The 15,455-nt window shown below is 54.6% G+C and overlaps 1 pseudogene; it reads right to left on the bottom strand.

The window, feature by feature from the left end:
• Positions 1 to 2,954: 2,954 nt before the first annotated feature.
• On the bottom strand, positions 2,955 to 15,326 carry LOC132659236 (large ribosomal subunit protein eL22-like; annotated as a pseudogene).
• Between the last annotated feature and the right edge of the window lie 129 nt (positions 15,327 to 15,455).

Here is a 15,455-nt window from a genome sequence, read left to right as displayed (position 1 = left end):
CCGGGGGGGCGGGGCGCCCCCGCTGCGGGGAGAGGCGCGGGGGCGGGGTGAGGGCCGGAGGGCGCCCCCCAGCCGCCCCCACCCCGAGGGCCCGCGACCCGGCCTGCAGGCTGCGCCCGCTGGCGCTCCCAGCCTCTCGCCTGTGCCCGAGCCGGGCTCTCGGCGCCCCGCCGTGCTGAGTGAGCCCTGGCCTCGCAGCGCTTGTGCCCTGACCCGGCCGCCACCGCTGCCCTTTGTCGGGGGCGGGGGAGGGGGGAGAAAGGAAGGGCGAGTGCCACGAGACTCTCCTCTGTGCCCCCTCGCCTGGGGGTCCCCACCCTCACTCTGCCCCTGCCCCAGAACAAGCAGGCTTTGCAGACTGGGGCAGGAGAGAGCAGCGGAGAGCAATCCCAGTAGGGATGGGGGTGACTCCATAGTGTGCTCAGTAGGCGCTAGGGTGCTCAGTGTTTACCCTGGGGCTGGGAAGAGAGAGGGTGAGGGCCAGGGCCTGAGACCCCAGGCCAGTCCTTCTCCTTCTTGCGCCTCCGTTTTTCTCTCCACAGTGAGCATCCCCGAGGTGCCAGATGCACGCGGGGCCTGCCACCCCGTCAGGGCCTGCTCTGCTATCCCCATTTTGCACAGGAGGAGCCAGCAGCTTGGACTTGCCCAAGGATCCACAGCAGAGGCAGGATGGGAACACAGGCCCATCTGACTCCCCATCCTGTGCCTGACTGGACTGTCTCCCTGCTTGGGATCCCTGAGATCCTAGAACGTGCCTGTGCCAGCTTCTTCCCAGTGAGAGAACAATCTGGAACAATCTCTTCTCAAGAGCAGGGATGAGGGAGGAGTTGTTCCAGCAGCCCCCCTACCCCTGCCCTTCAGGCCCCTGTTGAATCTAGTGAAGGAGCTAATGACTCTATAAAGTGCAGCCACTGTTCAGAAAGGGCTTGAGTACCCCTCCATCATCACCCTGGGGACATCCATATGCCTACCACTGTCCCTGCCTCGGCCCACACATCCTTGGTCTCATCCACTCTTCTGATCTTGGAGTGGCAGAGAAACGCCCTCACGCTGCACCCACCACCCTCTCCCTAATAATGAGAGCATCTCTGGAGCGCCAGACTCCTGCGGAAGCCCCCCACCCCCCACCCTGTGTCACTCTTCACGCTGAGTGCCAGTCAGAGAAACAAGGTTGAGCAGCGAACAGACCAGGGCCTTAGGGCCCCTGACAGGGAGGGACCACCCTTCTCTCTCAATAAGCCCCCTCCTCCATTGTTTGAAATCCCACCATGAGGGGGCATCCATTTGGGTCTTAAAAGCCTTCTGGTCTCTGAAGCCCCTGGAAGACCTAATTCTTTTTGCAAAGGGGACACCTTGCAAAGTTATCCCACAACACATTCAGGATCCCCCCTGCCTGTGTCTCTCTGAACCTGAGGTTCAGAGAGGAGAAGAGCTGGGTGCAGATTCACAGAGCAAGTCAGAGCAGCAATAGAGCCCGCATCTCCTAATGCCCACCCCACAACTCCCTGTACTGGCCCCAAGTCTCTATTTGGTCACCTTGGAAGGGCTAAGATGGGAGGGAGCTCAAGGGTTCTGGCTGAGCACTAGCCCCCTCAGTACCCCCAGGCCTGCTCTGCTTGGCTGGCTGACACCCCCGCCCCTCTGTTTCCTCAACCACGTACCTTATCCTGGGGTGAGCCTCAGCTGAGATCTCCACCTGTTTGGGATAGGAGCCAGGAAACAGAGCGCTTCGCCCTTCCTCTCCTTTCCCTCTTCTCTCTCTTTTTTCCCTCTCTCTCCTTTCTTCTTTCTCTTTCTTTCTCCCTGGCAGCTGCTTTCAGCCCGACCCCGCCCAGCCCCGCCCCACCAGCTGCAGCTTGGCCCCTTAGGGACCCTCCTCACCCACCAGGCAGGAAAAGACAACCCGGGGCCTGCAGGAGCAACTGGAGTCTCCTCAGGCCTCATCGCAGGAGCCAGCAGGAAGGAGAGGGGTCAGTTAGAGGTCACAGAGTCCACACCTGTCCCTGCTGGGGACAAGAGGAGGGAGGGACAGGGTCCTGTTCGGTCCGGAGTCCAGTCCAGCGAAGGGGAAAAGGGAGCCTCAGCGCCACCTGCTGCCCTCGTCGGGTATAACCCCAGGTAGATGTAGGGCATTGGGAGTGGGGAGATGGCTGTGTTTGAGGGTTTGAGACGACGGGGAAGCGTGGCTGGAGGATGGACCGGGCACGAAAGACAGGATTTGAAGAATTGTGGCTGCGGGCATGCTGCCTTCGAGGGTTCCATGATGCGTGGGGTGCTGGGGCATTACTTCAGTTCTGGGGAAAGTCCTGATGCCTGAAGCATGGCAACCAGTGGAAGCTGGGTCTGGGGTGGGAAGAGCTGGGAGCATTTAGAGGCCCCCTGGGTGATCTTGGGAGAGAGCTGTCAGGGCCAGTACCTTTATGTGCACCATCTATACACGATCTCTTAGCACAGGGCTAAGAGCAGTAGACAATCAATAAGGGTGTGTTGCACGTAAAAACTTGTTCTTCTAATATTTATTTATTGAGACTTATGTCCCAGGCTCTGTGCAACATTCTGGAAATACAACAGTGGAAGAATGAATGCATGAATGGGGATGTGGGTGGGAGGGGGAGAGGGGTGTACCTCTGTCCCCCAAAACTGCACAGATCTCCATTTGGAGGAGGACTCTACAGAAACCTCCTGGGGAGCTGACATCACTTACACATTGGTGCACCTGGTGAGGTCATAAGCGCTTGGATCTTCCTGAGTGTCCAGAGTTCTCCAGTGTCCCAGTGCCTAACCCAGGCTGCAGGTAAGCGTTTAGGATGGGAAGTCTCCTCTTTGCCACCTAGAATGGTTATAGCCCTGTCTAAGGTGCCTCATGAATACACACCGTCCAAATCACAGGAAGAATTAGGAGAAGGACAGGAGATTGCTTTGAGGGTAATCAAGCACTTACCCAAGAACTTGGCTTTTTGTCCATGTTATTTATTTATTTTGGTTCCTGAGTTTTATTCAAGAACCTATGCAAAATATTCCAGATAACTGAGTTTGGAGGGTTTTAAAATTGTGTCTATTTACGGCTGTGCTGGGTCTTTGTGGCCACGCCGGCTTTTCTCTAGTTGTGGTGCGTGGGGGCGACTCTCCAGTTGCCGCGTGGACTTCTCATTGTTGCATGAGCTGCTTTTGGAGCACGGGCTCCCGGTGCATGGGCTTCAGTAGTTGCTCCGAGGCATGTGAGACCTTCTGGGACCAGGGGTTGAACTCATACCCCCTGCATCGGAAGGTGGATTCTTTACCACTGAGCCACCAAGAAAGCCCCTCCCCCCAAGATAACTGAGTTTCCATCCTCCTCTTCCTCTTCTTCATCTTGATTAATCTGGAAGTAGTGCAATTAGTAACTTTCTTTGCTGTTAGCAACTCCACGCAACCAATCACGCAGATTATTCTTCTTCAAATATTTTTTGGTGAGATATTTCGAATACCTTTTAGAAAAAGGCACCACGGAAGTTGCAGTAATCGTGCTTTCGCTTCTTTCGATTGTCACTGCCACTTCCCCAAGGTTCCCAGCTTTTCCACTCACTTTGTCTCTTGAAGAAACTGCTCAAAACTGGCAGCATCCATGAGTCCATCTTCTCAGGATGGGTACAGTCAAGAGGAAACTTCAGGACCTGCTTCTTTCTTTCTTGCCCACCTTCACCACAAGCTTTTTCACAGGCACCATGGTGGCTGCAGAGGCAGAAAGGCTGTCCATGTTATTTTGAGTCTTAGACTGATGAGTGTTATTAGCTGCTATTCCAGATCAGGAAACTGAGGCTCAGAGAGGTGTGAGGACTCACTCTGGGTTGCACAGCCAGTAAATTATGGAGCCATGGCTCACATTCAGTGATGTGGCTTCCAGTTCAGAGCTTGATCTGGTCTGCCTATATCCTTCCTTCAGCTCTGGGTGCTCCTCAAGGGTCCTGGGCCCAGGTCCCACCAGTGAATATACATTTTCATTCCCCAGAGGGCTTGAGGAGGCTGGTTGCTCACAGAGGCAGTTGCTAAGCCCAAGGCCCAAGACCATACCGGGAAAGGGACCCACCACTGACCCAACAGTTTCTATGTGCCGGTGCATTACATACACTCTAGAAGCTTCTCCTGAGTCCTCACCACCCTGAGACATTGGGAATGTTATACTCATCTACGGATATAGAAACTGAGTCTTAAAGAGAGGAGGTAGCTTGCCACGGGTCATACAGCTGGGAGACAATGGCCTGGCCTGTCTAATCACCCAAAGTGCCCATCGCAGCAATGACGAGGCCAACCCAGCTTAATGTTTCTTGAATGTCTGTGTACCAGGCCAGCCTGGGGCTGGGTGCCAAAGACATCACGATGAACCAGATTGGTCCAAGTTCTTGAGGAACTCCTTAAAGAGACAGACACTCTTAAAAGACAAAGAGCGGACTGCCTTCTGGACCAAGAGGAACCATAGATATATAGGAGCCAGGAGAGAGTATTAACGTAAAAGGATGGGATTCCCCGGTGGTCCAGTGGTTAGGATTCAGTGCTTCCATCACAAGAGATATGGGTTCGATCCTCGGTTGGGAAACTAAGATCCCACAAGCCTCACAGCAAAGCCAAAAACAAACAAAACTTAAAAGGAAAGCAGGGAGGGCGTTTTAATTAGTACTGACAGTCAGGTGGGAATTAGTCAAATGAGGGGAAAGAGGCAGAGGGGAAAAAGGAAGCACCGCCCTGAGGCCTGGGAGACAGAGCGTCTATGTGGGGGGGAAATACGGAGGCAGAGTCGGGTGGCAGGGAGGGGTTGCTATAAGCTCTGGGCTGTGACAGAGGAAGCAGGGAAAATGGGATTGGTGTGAAAGACTGCTCTGAGCTTGCAAGAGAAGTCGGGGCTGGGGAGGGCTTTCTGCATTCAACAAACATAAATTGTGCACCTATTAAGTGCCAGGTCCCTTGCTAGGTCCTAAAGACACAGCTGTGAAGGGGATGACAATGTCCCTGCCCCCATGAACCTCTTGTTCCAATGGGAGAGACAGGCAATAAACAAGTGAGATAATGACTTGAGATTCCCTTAGACTCTCAGCAAGGAGATCAAACCAGTCAATCCTTAAGAAAATCAACCCTGAATATTCACTGGAAGGACTGATACTGAAGCTGAAGCTCTAATACTTTGACCACCTGATGTGAAGAACTGACTCAATGGGAAAGACCCTGATGCTGGGAAAGATTGAGGGCAGGAGGAGAAGGGGATGACAGAGGATGAGATGGTTGAATGACATCACCAACTCGATGGTCCTGAGTGTGAGCAAGCTCCAGGAGTTGATGATGGACAGGGAAGCCTGGCGTGCTGCAGTCCATGGGGTCGCAAAGAGTCGGACACGACTTGGCGACTGAACAACAATACCAGTGACTAAGTGAAACGCCTTCAGAGACTCACACAGCTGTAGCAAAAATGGGGGCGCATGATTTAGGGTGCAAAAGTGGGTGGGGGAAGGTTACAGAGTGTGGTCTGAGACTGTGACATCTGAACTAAGAAGGAAAAAGCAGGCAGGCACAACAGACATTACAGGTTTGGCACCATCAGAAAACTTACAGAAGCCAGTGAGACTGGGGCTTCATGAGGAGGAAGGAAGAGATGAAGGTGGCTAGAACCAGTAGCACAGGGACCAGGGGTATGGAATAGAGCTTAGATTTATCCTGCCTGCAGTGGAAAGCTTCTAAAAGAAGTGTGATGTGATCTGACTGACATTTTTAAAGTGTTACTTTCTCGTGTGACAGACGGGTCCTCGCCCTGCTGAACATTCAGGTCTCTGCTTGACAGACAGTGTGAGGGCCAAACCACCGTGGGACGGTGATTTTTAAATCGTCTGGTAGCACTTTGCCTTAGATTTGGATGAGGCCATGTAGTGGTTGGACTTCCCCGACGGCTCAGCAGGTACAGAATCCCCCTGCAATGTAGGAGACACAGGAGACGCAAGTTTGATCCCTGAGTCAGGAAGAGCCCCTGGAGGAGGGCATGGCAATCCACTCCAGCATGATTGCCTGGGAAATCCCACGGATAGAGGAGCCTGGCAGACAACAGTCCAAAAGTTCGTAAAGAGTCAGACATAACTGAGTGACTAAGCGCGCGTGCACACACACACACACACACACACACATTAGTGGATACAGCAGCAAGCTTTGATGTTGGAGCTCTGAGTCTTTATCCTGGCTGGGCCCCTAGCTAACTCTGTAGCTTTGAGGGGGTATTTAACCTGAGCCTGTCCTTTAAAATGGGAGAGCGGTGCTTCCCTCTGGGTCCCTGCATGAAGAAGGCATGAGGCATGTCGACAGCAGGCATAGCAGAGCTTGTCTCTGGTTGGGTTGTAAATCCTAGAAGGCGGGACCAAGACTGTGTTCCTCACGGTCACGCTGGGACGGAGCAGAAGTTCATTGTTTGCGTCTGAAACCATCTTCCTCGGGGGCCCCCGGGAGCATTACCTTAATTACCATTGCTGGTCCAGCTGTGGGTCTTGCTCTTGGCTCCGGAGAGGTAGGTCCCGGGGCTTCCACCAATCACCCACTCCTGGGAGTTCTTCATAAGCCCCACTTACTGCTTTTAAAGTTGTGTGACCAGCTCACCCACGTAGGAAATGATCCTGAAGTCCACCATCATACAGTCAGTCACTGACCTGTGAGGGAGCAGGGAAGCTGTTGCAGTCGCCAAGCCATCCTGATGGGTCTTGGATGGGTCTTGGCAAGGGACAAGGAGAGGAGCTGATGGAGGATTTGGGGACACTCCTTGTAGGAGAAGCTGATGGATGAGATCTGATGAGTGAGGAGGAGATGGAGAGGGAACGGGCAGGGGGCAGCTTGTCAAAGTCTGGATTCTAAGCCGAAACATCTGGCTGGCTGTTGCTGGGCCAGTTACTCTGCCTCTCTGAGTCTCAAATGCCTCCTCTTGAAAAGAAAGGTAATATCCACCCCACAGAATGGTGGAAGAGATAGTGGGCGGCGGGGAGAAGAGGAGAAAGAGATAAAGAAGAGGGGAGACGGGGGAGGAGGAGGGACAAGGGGGGAAAGGGAGGAGTTGGAGAAGTCTGAGTGAAGGCCCTCGAATTGGGTAAAAGAGACCTCCTCTTTTAAAAAGATTTCTTCAGTTCTTCAGAGTCCACAAAGGAACCAACTCCCATCTGACAGTGCTCAGAGAGGTTGAGAATCTTGCCCAGAGACACACAGCTAGTCAGTATCATCTTCGTGCCTCAAATTACCTCAAATTCTGGATCCCAGATTTGCCTCCGGAGACAGATTCTCAGCTTACAAGCCACAGTCACTGAGATCCCTGAGGACTAGTGGGGCTGGAGGCTCCATTTTAGGGGTTCTAGATGTGGCAGGGGGTGGGAAGCAAAGGCTGCGGGAGGAAAGCTCCTTCCCCATCAGGGAGGGGTGGGAGGACGAGAGCCCAAGAATAAGACAGCTCTTAGGCTCGAACCTTAGCTCAGCCCCCTGACTGGCTGGGTGACCTTAGGCATCACCATCTAAAGTGAGGATCTAGGTTCAAGGGCCCACTCATCTCCCACATCTCAGAGTCTCCCTCAGCCTGGGAAGAAAAAAAAAAAGCGATTCTGCAGAAGTAGGGCATGGCCAGCAGAGGGTGCCAGCCAGGGCCTCAGTGAAGCCAGTGTTGGCCCAGAACAGGAATAGCTCTGGGGACCCAGAGCCCCAGCTGGGAAGGCCGCCCTGCCTCCTGCTTTGCGCCTCTGCCCGGGTGCCAAGAGGCCAGCTCACAGACTCCAGCCAAGCAGAACCTGAATCTTGCTGTTGTACCTCTCTGAGGAACCTCAGTTTCCTCCTCTGTAAATGGGCCTAATAATAGTGCCTGCCTCACAGGATTCAGTGATGATCAACCACATACGGGCTGAATACACAGGAGCTGCTATTTTTATTAACAGTGGTGGCAGTCTTATTGTATCTTAAAGTGACTGACACAAAGGGTATCCAGTCATTGGTGCTATGACGACAGTGACAATGAGAATGATGCTGTCCCTGAATTTCCTAACCAGGGAGCATCCGGTGCCTATCAACCTGGGATGCCTCCAGTGACGGGCAGCTCACTCCCTCCCCAGCAGTCCGTTCTCACGGTCACATCATCGTTTGGCTGAAAGCTGCCTCCTGGAAGACAGCCCACCTCCCAGCTCCCTGTCAGGATGACCCAGCTGGCTTAGCCTCTGGCCTCAAGCCCCCTTGTTTCCTCAAGTTCTGCCTGAGAGGCCCAAGAGGTTGGGGAACCAGGCCGCTGGCCGCTGGATTCTTGCCTCCTCAGGAAGGGCAGGGAGCTGACAAGTGAACCCAGGTGGCTTTGCCAGCAGGAGATTCCCAGTGGGTCTTGCTCTGGCTGTTCAGGGTTCCTTTTCTGCTGACTGGGAGAAATCAGTAGAAGGCAAGTCCTTGCAGTCCTTTGGGCCTCCCTTCACTCCATGGCTGGAGGCTGGAATGGGGATTTAGAGCTGTAAATTCAGGAAGCCTGGCATCCCAGGTGGGAGGCCTCAGCTCCAGTCCCACCCCTGCCAGGCACCCCATCTGTGTTTGTGGGTCCCAGTGTGAGTGCTCTTGGGTCTGGCACCAAGGGATCTGGTGGTGAGAGCAGGAGCCACATAGTCCTGGGCTAAATCCTGGCTACTGTGTGACCGCAGGCAAATTGTTCTATTGCTCTGAGCCTGTTTTCTTACCAGGCATCTCTCAGAGTGGTGGTGTGGGGAGCATAGGAGATGTTACATGTGAAAAGGAAAACGCAGTACTGGGCGCATAGTAAACAGTGTAAGTGAGTGAAAGTCGCTCAGTCATGCCTGACTCTTTGCAGCCCCGTGGACTGTAGCCTGCCAGGCTCCGCTGTCCATGGAATTCTCCAGGCAAGATTACTGGAGTGGGTGGCCATTTCCTGATCCAAGGGATCTTCCCAAAATATCATTACAAAGTGGAAATCCTTCATTTCTCCAAGTCCCTCCCTGAGCCTGAGTGGATCAGGGTGGCATCATGTCTGGCAGGGTGGTGTCCTAACCCACTTCTTGGCTAGCGGGCGCATTGTACGTGTAACTTAATGGGCAGGGGGTGTGGGCCTGCACATACGTGCACTGGGCGTGCGTGCATATGCAAGGATGTGCATGGGTATGCGTGCGTGTACATCAGGCTCTCCATCCCAGGGGTTCCCAGGGCACATGCGTACCTGCGCGTACCCGTGCAGTACCCCTGCACTGATTCGGGAGGCCCCTCTGTGAGCTGTTACCATGGAAACAAAGAGGCAATCCCCAGCCTCGGGAAGAGCCTAAGATACCAGAAATGAGAGCTGACCCTGTCTTCCCAGAAAGACAGAGCCAGAGCAGGATGCCCTCGGGATTTGGCAACCTCAGCCTCCGGGTGTTGGTTGGCTTCTGGGACTCTGCATTCTTTTGAACCCTCTAGAAGCTCTCACTTCTCCACAGCATTCCAGTCCTCCACAGCATCCCAGCCTTCTGGAAAGAGCTCAGGAAACAGCTGAGTCCCTTCTTGGATGTGGCTCTACCCCTGTGCCCAGGCTCAGGCAGGGAACGTGGTCTCTTTGTCTCCTATTCCATAAAATAGGAATAATCACACGTGCCAGCAGAAGCCTCGAGCTGGGATGTTACCTTTTCTCTTGCTGGGGGCCCTGGGCTTTAAAGCTGTATGAGTGTACACCGCAGAGCCCTGGATGCCGCAGAGCAGCCTCCTTCATGTACATGACCCTCCCAGGGTCTCATGGGCTCCTCCCAGCAACTCTGGGATGGAAGCTGTTCCCAGAAGTGGAACTGGGGCTCCAGGAAGACACCGCTGGCCACTGGTGGGGTCAGGTCTGCTGTCCCCATGTCCCCCAGAAGGAGAGTCACACTGGCCATGAGTACTGCGTGCAGCTTTCAGCTTGGGCAACCCCCTGGGGCAGAGCTGGGCTGCCAGAAGGCTTCTGTAAGGCAGGTCCCAGTGGAAGAACCATCTTTTTTAAATCTTGACTCTAATTTTGACTCAAATCTCAAGTGTTCTACCTGCAGGTTTTAATACATCCAGGCAGAATTGCTTCTGAAGTCACAAGTGGACACTCAGCCTCCTGCCCTTCGTTCCACTTTCAAGAGTGACCATTCCATTTGCTGTGAACCCAGGGACAATTTTCAGATAGTCAGAGATGGACCGGGAGGGGCAAATCTGCCAGAAATGAAAATGCCTGAGAAAGATCTGAGTGCTTATCTGTCAGGAAAGCTGTTGCAGAAGGGGTTCCTTGGGGAAGGGACAAAAGGATGCGCCTGGCAAGGTGACTTCGGGTAAGGCACCGTCCCTCCTTGGCACAGTCGGAAGCCCTTCCAGCTAAGAGGTGCTTACACCAGCAGAGGGATTATTGTGCAGGCAAGGGTTGGTTGGGGCCTGACCCCAAGGTCACTGCTTCACCTCTAACCCCACCTCTAACTAGGTTAAACTCACATGCAGGATATGGGGGTCAGGGAGCCCCTTTTCCCCTGCCTTGGCTCTAGATCCCTTCTCTAGGTGTTAGGGAGATCCTGACCGTCTGGTAGAGGAGGAGCTAGCTGGTGAGGAGCTATAGAAGGAAGGTGGAGAAGAAGAGCCAAGACAGGGGTCTTGGCCTGAAATGTCCACCTACTCTGGTAGGCGGTGGGAAGCCATGGAAAGTTATTAAACAGAGAGGAAGGGGATTAGATTTAGAGAAACTGAAGGCAAGAACTGTAAGAGAGCCAGGGCCAATCTGATGAGGGTGGGGGGCAGAGGAGGTGGCAAGGAGAGAGGATGACAGGCCTGAGAGATGTCCCTAGTAGACAGTCTGACTTGGGAAGGAATCAAGTGTGGGAGTTAAGAGCAGGAAGGGGTCCTGGTGTGGTGATAGAGGGGGACTCAGGCATGGGGCAGGCTGGGGTGGGAGGTGATGAACTGGATACTGGTTGGCTTGAGTCTGAGGTATGTCTATGGGTTTCTGGGATCAAGTACAAAAAGCAGCTGGAAATGCAGGTTTTACAAAAAAGGAGCCAGAGGGTCAGAGGAGTTGTTTTTGTTCAACTTATCAAGGCTGGGAAGGGGCCACTTCGAGATCTGAGCCTAGGTCTATTGCCCTCCTTCATAGTTAGGGTATGTCCCTTCATAGTGAAGGCCCAGCAGAGACATAGCCCCTCCCTCTCCCTGGGGGCTGATTCTGGGCTTGGTAGAGAGATCAGTCTTATCCATGAGGAGCCTCGGCTTCAGAGGCCGGCAGCCTCAGGGGCTCTGCCTGCTGCTCTGGGGAGGGACTGTCTACAACCAGCCCCAGCCTTCTTGATCATCCGTCAGCAGGGAGGCCCTATTAGCATCCTGGAGGCCGCCTGTGTGCAGGCTCAGCGCCCTGAACTTTACAGGCTCCGTCTCATTCAATCCTCATAGGCCCCTTCCAGGAAAGGGCTAATATTATTGTTTCCATCTTACAGATGAAGAAACCCATCAGACCTGTGGCGGATTCATGTGATGTATGGCAAAACCCATAATATTGTAAAGTAATTATCCTCCAATTAAAATAAATTAATTAATTTTAAAAAATCTGCCAGGGGTGAAGGGCCTTGCCCCCCTCCACCGTGGGGGTGGGTGGTGGGATAAGGTTTGGCCCTGCTCCATGGGAACTGAGCCCCGCCTGTAAAGTGAGCGCCTGTAAAGTGAGAGCCTCCTGCCCCGCCACAATCCCCTACGACCACCGCTGACTTCAGGCCTGCGTTGCAGGACTTCCCCATCACCCCCACCCTCCCTGCTTTCTGTTCCTCTCAGCCCAGCTTGCCCAGCTCCCTGGGAACAGCCAGGCCCACCCCCTCCCCCTCCCGGGCTGTGCTCCTGGCAGCTCTGCCACCCTGGGCTCTGGTCCGGGGGTGGTCCCCGGCAGTGAGGCGGGCAGGCAGAAGCTGGGATCAGATGGGCTGAGATGCAAGGTATCCAGAGACCACCCGCCACCCCCCAGGCTCCCACCTTGAGGTCCACCGTGCCCCAGGCTGGGGTGGGCAGGGCCCTTTGGAAAGGGGTGGCTTGAGGTTTTAATCACTTTATCAATGTTTGTTTGTGTAATTCAGCCCTTGAGATGCTTTTCCCTCCATCTGTCCCCACCATCTGCTCCCATCAGGATTTTCCAAACCATTTGGGACCCAAGAGGAGAGGGTGGGGGCTGTGCCTCTGAGGGGGGCTAGGGAGGGGCTCCCTACACCTGCCTCACTGAGAGGTTCCAGAAAGGGACCTGGGCCCCTGAATCACGTGGAACTAGGTTCAAACTCTGGCTTTGTCACTTTCTTGCTGTTTTACCTCAGGTGGGTGACTTCACTTGTCCTAGCCTCAGTCTTCACATCTGTAAAATGGCAGTCACATTACTGACTCCTCAGCATTAATTTGGATCAATGTCAGCCGCTCAGTCATGTCCAACTCTCTGTGAGCCCATGGACTGTTAGCCCACCAGGCTCTTCTGCCCATGGAATTCTCCAGACAAGGATACTGGAGTGGGTAGCCATTCCCTTCTCCAGGGGAATCTTCCTGACCCAGGGACTGAACCGCCGTCTCCTGCATGGCAGGCAGATTCTTTATCATCTGAGCCACCAGGGAAACCCATGTGGATCAAAGGAGGTATGCAAAGCACTCTGCATACAGTAGGTGCTCAGGAGATATGAGGTCCCCTTTTCACTCATCCCTCACTTAATTCTTTCAATGACTCCCTCCTGCATTGTCTGCTCTCCTGGATGCCTCAGTCTGGGATAGAAGGGGGCTGAGTATCATCAGCAAGGACACCCCTCACCTCTACCCCTGCCAAAGGCCTTCGTGGAACCCTTCCAATCCACAGGGTTTCAGGGTTGCTGGAGCCTCATCTGTGTTAAGCTCATGTCCAGAATCACCCACTCCCAACCCCCAGGGGCCAGTGAGGCAATAAGTGAAGGTGGTCTCGTTTGTACTCTGGTTAGGGTTTTTGATGGGAGATGTCAAGGTACGCAGGTCACTTCACCTTTCTGCTCACAAAGGAGAAGAGACTTGCTCCAGGGCATCCGAAGTGAGGGACCCAGGCCTTCTGACAGCTTCCCCTCTGCCCGCCTTTTCCAGACTATATCTTGGGGTACTAGGTCCTGGGCCAGTGGCCTTGGTAGACAGTGTGGGGAACCCCAAGTCTTCCCTTTGGCTCAGAGGTCTCCCAGTACTTCTTAGGACCCCAGGAGGGGAGAGGTGGCTAATGGGAAGCAATCAGCAGAGCCTAATAGAGCCCAACTCTGCCCTCTCCCCCTACCATCCACCCTACTCATTTGAGGTACTGGAAAGTCAGAGGGATGTGGGGTACCCGAGGTGAGGAAAAGACATAGCCCCATCTATTTGGGAGTCAGGCTGCAGACTGGAGGTCCTGAGGGCAGGGTGTCAGAGTCACCTGCACAGATAAGAAAAACAGTGGGTGGGGGAAGTAGGTTCCCAAGAGGCTGAACCAAAAAGTCAGCCCACAGGAGGTGAAGCTGGGGTGGGGGAGTGGGAGGAAGCAGAGTGGCAGGGCAGCCACTGGTGAGGGCAAACTGAGACCCCACTGGAGAGGAGGATCCAGATCTGGCTGGGAAGATTCTCAGGGTTAAGGCAGGGGAGAGGGGAAAGAGGAGGAAAGAGAGGAGGAGCCAAAGGCAGGTTCCTCTCCCAGCCCAAAGCAGAGCCAGGATTCCAGACCGGCTGGGGAGAGGGGTGGGAGCTTGTCACTCAAGGATCCTGAGTGGCAAGCCTCTCCCCACCCCCAGGTCCGCTCGCAGGAGGCATCTGGGAACCACCCACGCATGTCTGGCACCTCCACGGGGGTCCCAACACCAGAGCCAAGGCACACAGAGGAGGAGCTGATGTTCTGAAGGGCCCAGCTGCCCCCAACCCCCACAGCCTGGCTCCCCAGCTCCTCCAGTTGAGAGGTTGAGACTCTGTTCATTCATCCTCCAGCAGGAGAGACCAAGGCTAGACTTGGACGACCCGAGAGGCTTGGTCTGAGCCCCGGGGAACCAGAAGGGTCCCAGCTGCTGCCACGGAGGTCAGATGACAAATGACGTCAGCTCACCTTCAAAGTAGGTCCAGAAAGCAGACCCATCTCTGCCACCCTGGTCATCTTTCACCTTGCGAGGGCCTGCTGATCCCACCCTGGCCCCCACTCCTCAAAGTCAGTTGAGGACAGAATGCCTGAGTAAGCTCAGACCCTCCCAATCTGCTCAAAACCCCAAGCTCCTCATCTCACCTAAAGTCCTTGCACCACCACTAACCCAACCTCCACACACTGATCTCAACTTTCCCCAAAACATTTATCTAATACACTATAGAATTGACTTGTATATTATACCCATGCCTTACCGTCCACTCCTGTGATCCCACTGCCTAGAACAGTGCTGGGCATAGAACTAATGCTTGATAAATATTGGTGCAATGAATGGATGAAGGCACATGGATTCAAGTCCAAGCCCACTCATTCGCTGTCAGACACTGGAAAATATCATTTAACCTCTGTGAACCTCAGTTTTCTCATCTGTGAAGTGGGACAATAAGGATCATTACCCCTTCCCTGGAAATACTGAAAAAGGAAAATTTGAGCCCAAGATGTTGGATTGTTGCCCAGGCTGGGGGAAGGAGGATGCAGCCACCGTTTTGGCAGGAGAAGCTTTGATAGGGGTCAGCGACTCTGGAAAGGGGCTTTCCTGTCTTCAGGCAGGGGGCCTACACACCTCAGAATTCCTCAGGCTCGAGATGCTCCCTAGCCTTCACTTATTGTAATCCAGTGCAGGCACTGGCTGGGGAAGGAGCAAGAGGATTTCTTGATTAGAGTCGGGGGGGAAATGGGAAGGGCAATTTAGATCGATGTTAGGAGGTGGGATTCATTCTGAATGGGGTCCTGGGCAGGAGATCGGGTGTGGCAGACAGGAAATGGGGCGGTGAGGTAGTGGGCGTGTCTGCTCCCCCCTCCCCACTCCACCCCCCGACCCAGACCTCAAAGACTGGAGGAGTGGGCGCTGCCCCTTCTCTGAAGAGCTCCGTTAGTTCCGGAGTTGAGGATTAGGGGTAGGGAGAGTACCTAACGAACCGCCCAGGATCCGAATTCCGCCCTCGGAGGGACGCCAGGTAGGGACCGGGGAGGCAAGGGGCGGGGCTGTCGGGGCTTGTTCTCAGCTTAAGAAAGAGGTCTCTGGGCACTGACCGCCCGCCCCCCTCCCCAGTTCCCCGCAATCCCCACCCTATTCAGGCTACCTGAGTCCAGATGCTGAGATGGAGACCTCTTGTCTTCGTCCCCCGGCCGGGTGCTTACTCGAGAGGGCGCCCCCTTCCCTCTCCCCCGCAGGGCGGGGGCGGAGCCTAAACCAATGCTGCCCGCGCTCTCAGGGCTGGAGGGAAAGGGGAGGAACGGGGACCCCCCCCAGGGGAGGGGCCCGGGGCGAGCGCTGCGGGGCGTCTCCCTCGCAGGCCCGCCCCCCGCCCCCCGCCCG

The sequence above is a fragment of the Ovis aries genome, chromosome 2, assembly GCF_016772045.2.
Source record: "Ovis aries strain OAR_USU_Benz2616 breed Rambouillet chromosome 2, ARS-UI_Ramb_v3.0, whole genome shotgun sequence".
NCBI lineage: Eukaryota > Metazoa > Chordata > Mammalia > Artiodactyla > Bovidae > Ovis > Ovis aries.
Note: the sequence above shows the minus strand (reverse complement) of the source record. Positions and strands in the feature narration are given on the sequence as shown.